The 6,225-nt window shown below is 33.9% G+C and overlaps 1 pseudogene; it reads left to right on the top strand.

Annotated features, from left to right (window-relative positions):
- LOC101635795 overlaps nt 1-5,875 on the top strand; it is a 12,911-nt pseudogene extending 7,036 nt beyond the window's left edge.
- The last annotated feature ends 350 nt before the right edge of the window (nt 5,876-6,225 follow it).

Here is a 6,225-nt window from a genome sequence, read left to right as displayed (position 1 = left end):
AAAATTTAAGATGTTCTAAAAAATAAGATTTTTTATATGTAACCTGTAAATAAAGGATTAAAAAATTTAAGATGTTCTAAAAAATAAGATTTTTTTATATGCAAGTAAATGCAAGTTTGCATTTAACCTTTTCTTTTTTTTTTTTCAGTAAGCTTACTGAATTTTAACTCTGGACCAAGGTGGACACAACACTTAAATTCTCTGTTTACTTCTAGTAATTATTCTATTCTGGGAAGAGAAAACATTCAAAAGTAAAAATTAAAAATATGAATATATCAGATCATCTCATTATTAAAAACAAAAAAAAAGGTATAAACAAATTAACTAAATAGACTTAGCTCAGTTGAGGTTATGGATGTTGGTTGAAGTGTGGGTAAAGAAGCTAGCCCAGTGGACATTATGTGTGAGCTGGGCAAGACTGACTGAACAAAGTAAGAAGCAGAGCAATCTCAACAGAAAATATCATCAAGGGTAAAGGCCATACATTAGGAGCAAACTTCATATTTATTTTGTAAAACAGATTAAAAAACAAAGGTTCCTGCAACTGAAAGTGATAGGACATATGTGTGTTACGAGAAATAAACAGAACTCATATTTATAACCTGAGAACATATATTTGGATTTAAATTCACATACCATGGGGATAACTTAGAGCAGGAAAGGCACTAAACTCTTGCATTATAAGCCAGAGATGATAGCAGAGTGAAGTGAGACAGAAATAGAGGCAGTAGAATGTGAATTGGACTAACATTTACTTTAGAATTAGAATACATGAAGATTTTGAATTTGAATGATGAGGAGAAAAGAAATGATACATGACTTTTTTTTTTTTTTTTAAAGATTTATTTATTTATTTGTACAGAACTGGGGTACAGGCCAGAGATGCGGAGGGTGAGAGAATTCACCAGAGACAGAGCGGGGAGCAGAACAGGCAGATCGACGAAGTACACTGCTGAGGGGAGCAGCGGGCGGGTCAGGAGAGGTCTGCCACGCCATGTGGTCGCCTCCGGGGCAGGCGGGAATCGAACTCATGAGGAAGCGGCTTTAGATTCTCAGTGCTGTGCTTTAACCCGCTGCGCCACCAGGGAGGGCCGATACATGACTTGTAAGTTTTTGTCTCAGGCAGTTAAGTGGACTGCAGAATCATTTAGTGAGATACGAAAACAGAAAGGGATAAGATAGGAAAGAAATAGACTCTTGTTTTAGATATAGTTGTTGTGTGATTCCTTTATACACACACACATACTGAGAGATGTAATAAAATCTGTACACACCAGCAGCTACTTTACTAGGTGAGACAGTGGTCAGGGTGAAAACATCAGAGAACAACAAGGAGAGAATTTAGTCACCACAACATGAGACTGTCTAGTGTGAAAACATTTCAAATAAAGTAAACATAGGAAAAAAGACAAAAACATATATGGCAAGAACTCCCTTGTAGAGAAGTAAAATATAGGTGATAAATGAGCACAGCTTAGGTATCTGTGACAATAATATAGAAATCACTATGAAAAAGTCTAAAAAACTTAAAGACTAAACATGAAGATGTAAATAATTATATTTTCAAGCTGGGACAAATATGTTTCACCTTAATTATATTGATATATAACTAACTCCAAAATGAAACTAAAATAAAAAGATGGAATAAGAAAATTTACATAGTTATTGCTCTAAGGCTAACAGGAATTTCTGCCAAAGATGACTTTTTGCCACTTAAAATGAGTGAGGAGGCAGAAGAAGATGAAACCCTGGATCTAAACAGCCATTTAAAGAAAATTAGTCTACATTTATGGGAAAGACACCTGCACCAAGAACTCTGTGTGACTTTTGTTAAGCTTAAATGAATACTCTTCATTCCTAAAAATAACATTTGCTACATTATATTGCTTCTTGTTCACTGTCATTCATTCAGATGAACGTGATTTCGCTTCTTAATTGTAAATAAAGGAGCTTGGAATGTACTTTCAAGACAATTCAAGGAAACATCCTCATATTTTAAACTAGCTGAGATGCAAGAAAATAGATGTACTAAAACCACAGTGCTAGTTACTGGAAAATTTTAATTTAGAATTTAGAACTTGTAGTTCACTGCATTGGGACTTTTTACGTATGGCCTTACAAATATAGAAACATTTGAGAAATGGGAAATAAGTGTCAGCTCTTTGTAGCTATTATATTTATATGGCTTACTTCTTAAGTATGGTTTATAAATGTCTTTATTAAATTATTTTCATGTATTTGGGGTAATAAACAACTGAATCTATTTTCTTTGATGAAATGCAAATGTTATATTAAGAACGATACTTAAGGTAATGAATGACTTAACATTACTCTAAGTTTCTAGTAAGCAACTTAATGGGGTTGCATTTTGAAACATCTTTTTTTATATATAGTGCTATCTTAGAATAAAGCATTGATTTCCAAATCCTTTTTCTTTTTTTTTTTTTTGAAGGGTGTTGGTAAAGTAAATCAAGAAAAGGAAGCATTCTTGATCTCTTATTTTGGTAATATTTTATAAAAAGATTGCTATTTGTTTTTCAAGATTTAAATAATCACCAATATTTTGTAAAAAATATGTGCATATCCAAGGTCTCCAAGATATGATCAATACAAAGTTTGCTGAAGCAAACACAATCCCCTAAATACAAATGTTGATATGACATAGGTTTTTATCCTATCTCTTTGGAGCCTGGAAGACAAACTTTTCTCAAATGCTTTTCATCCCACAAAGCCTGCATTGCATAATTTTCTTGGCTAGTAATGTAGGAAGTGATTTACCCTGCCAAGCCTAATGAGTTATATTCTAGAAATGGCATGCCTACATCAGTTTGTCAAACACAGCCTAGCTACGTGTTGTAACTGTTTATCTGTGCAGCCTTTTGTATACAAGAGGAATTATGAACATGCTTTGTGAATAGTCAATATAGCAGGGATGGGAGTAATTAACTCTTTTTGTTGCTTATATTTTTCTTAGGATGAGTCAGTATCATGATGATATTTTTGTATTCATGAGTTAAAACCTTTTTCTGACAAATGTGACTTTGTTTTCCCAGAGTATTTGAGATAGGCTTTTGACCCCTATGCAGGGGTGTCCATTTATTTTCTAGAACATTGCTCATTAGATGACAGTCCAAAGCAATAGTAGATAAAACTCTTTCATATGCCAGGTAGTTCAAAATAGTTTTTGGGGTAATGAAGGATTCAGAGCATCAGTGATAATATTTTAAAATATGTGTTCCTGCTTTATTCTATGGCATGTATATATTGGCTAAATAAATTCCTTTAACATGACAATTTAAGAAAAGTGTGCATTGTTTTTAAAATTATGTGTGAATTCTATAACATTAGTGTCAATAACATACATAAAAAAAGCAAATTATTGGAGGAATTCAATTTGACTACAAAAAGTCTGACCAGGACAGCAACATACTGGGAGATAAAACAAATTAAATGTATCACATAGTAACAATTCAGAGTATTTGTAGGTGTTTACAAAGTTTGAATTCATACATCACAAAATATTTTGTAGGTCTCAAAGATATCTGGCAAGTGATATTAAACATGTAAGAAGAAAAATGTTTAGCTAATTCTCAAGAGACCCAGTTCTGCTCCCAACCTACGATTAACTTACATTGCAATGAGAATGCATGGGTGTTCATCTACAGTATAAACAAACAAACAAATAAATAAATAAAAATAACTGGCCTATACCTAAGTTTTATTTTTTTTATCTAAAATTCTGTAATATTAAGGACATTCTTCATTTTTAACTTTCCACAAAAATAAGCTTTTTGGGAAAACTTCCATTCCTTTGAAAAAAATAATATTGAAAATCTGTGATATATACTGTGGGTAGATTCTAAACAAGAACAAGATCCTGGTTTTCAAGCAACTTACATTTCAAACTGGAGGCACTATTTTACACATAATCACGCAATATCATTCACTAATATATGCTGTAGAGTACATAGCAGCTCTTGATAGGTGTTAAGAGTTAAAATGGTAAGCAAAAAAACAAGTTTCTCTCCCAAACAAACACAAAAATGCAAGGTTCTTGCTTATATTCAGTACAATGAATTGTATGCAAGAAATGTCAGGTTGTTATGTAAATAAACCCAAACACTGCAAATTGATACAAGTTCCCAATATTAAAATATATATATATATATATATATGGAAGCTTAACAGTAACAAAACAGCAAAAAATCAGACCAACAGGGACCTTCCTGGCAGCACAAGGTGTTAAGACGCAGCACTATGGAGTTGTCCACAACCACTGTAACACGAGTTCAATCCCCACCCAAGGAGGTGACTCACATAGGCAGCAGACTTCCCCTGACCAGCCTGATGCAGCCCTCAGCAGTGTATTTCAGTCAATCCACCTGTTATATTTTACACTGTGTCTCTGGTGAATCCTCTCACCCTTCACACACCTCTGGCCCATACCCCAGCTCTTGTATGCTTTTTAAATCTTTATAAAAATATCAGAACAATGAATACTTTGGCGCTAAGGATGTGTTTCTGAAGGCAGCAACACAAGGTCTGAGGAGACACAGATTAAGGTAGGGAAATTTATCAGAAAACTTGAAAGAACAAAGCAAAGAAAAAACCCTGTGATCAAGAGGACCATAACACACTGGAGTAACTGATAAAATGGCATGAGGTTTTAAAACAAAGAATTAAAGAATTGAATCCAAAAGATATCAGAGATTTAAACTAACCTACCATACAACATTGGAAGGAAGTGATTTTAAATCAGTGGCACAATAAGTAGGAGTTTTGAAAGAACAACCAGGAATATGACATACTTTTAAAAGATCTGAAGTCAAAATGGAAAAAAGAACATGTGAAAATATATAAAGAAACAGCAATGAAACTAGACCAGTTGCTCTTAATGAGGATGATTTTGTCCCTCAGGAGACAACTGGCAATATCTGGGGATATTCTGTCACAATGAGTGTGATGCTATTGGCATCTAGTAAGGAGACAGAGATAGTACTAAATATTCTGTATTGCCAACACAGTCCCCTCACAACATGGAATTATCTGTAGCAAAGCATTAGTACTTCTGAGGTTGTACAACCATGATCTAGAATGCTGAGGGCTAAAGGGGGAAAAAGAGCAGGAGTTAGATAGCAACCATATCATTTCAGAATTTACAGTAAAAGCAATGAATAATTATAGTATATATAACAAAATAAAAATTACTGAATAATTTTATATAAATGAGTGATATAGTGAGAAATGCATTTCTAAGGATTACTTTGGCATGAAGAATGGAATACAGTAGAAGGAGATATAGAAATTTATTTATTAGTGCATACAAGAGCTTAGATATACTCCAGAGATTTGGGGATGAGAAGATTCACCAGAGACAGACTGGGGAACAGAACAGGCAGATCCACTGAAATATACTGCTGAAGGGAGCAGCAGGAGGGACAGGAGAGGTCTCAGCACCACGTGGGTCACCTCCCTGGCTGGGGATAGAACTAGTGTTACAGTGACTGAGGATAGCTTAATGCTGCTTTAAGCCCTGCACCACCAGGAAGGCCCCTGCGATACAGAAGTTAATATTGGGTGTCTCAATAATTCAAATGTAAACTGATGATGAATGGATCAAAATTAGTACCAGGTAAAGTGAAGGAAAGTCGTCACCTTGGAAAGAAATTTATAAAGAGCTTTGTGAGTTATAGGTAAATTTAAGGGATTAAAAAACCTTCCATGTTTCCACTTGAGCAGTTGGACCGCTGCCAGAGATATTTCTTGAATACTTTTGTGATGTTTGTGTAAATGTTTCAGGATAATTCCTCCTGCTCATGTTCTCTTCCAGAACATCAGGGTGGAAGTAATAAAGCAAAGCTTTGTAGAACTTTGATAATCTTGACACCCATGCACCAACTAAATTATACCTTTTGATTCTAGAAAGAGAAAACCACTATTTTTCAGAAAAGATTATTATTTTAAATATAAAAAGTATGTTCAAAGACCACACTTTTTTAGTTACAGTTTAAGAGAAAACAAATGAATGTCACTTTTTCAAGAAAATAGATGAGTGTAATAACCCACGTTTTGCAAGCTGGTTTTTGGCACTCTGTCTCTCATCATTTTAATTCACATATTTTACACCTAAGTATATGTCAATAATCCATAAAAAAGTGCTGACACTGGAAATTTTTTACTTTTCATAAAGATGGATGCTTTGTCATATTGAAAACAATTTTATAA

This window comes from Condylura cristata, unplaced genomic scaffold, assembly GCF_000260355.1.
Source record: "Condylura cristata isolate star-nosed mole 26May11 unplaced genomic scaffold, ConCri1.0 scaffold00001, whole genome shotgun sequence".
Classification (NCBI taxonomy): Eukaryota; Metazoa; Chordata; class Mammalia; order Eulipotyphla; family Talpidae; genus Condylura; species Condylura cristata.
The sequence above is the reverse complement of the archived record's forward strand: the minus strand, read 5'-3'. Positions and strand labels throughout refer to the sequence as shown.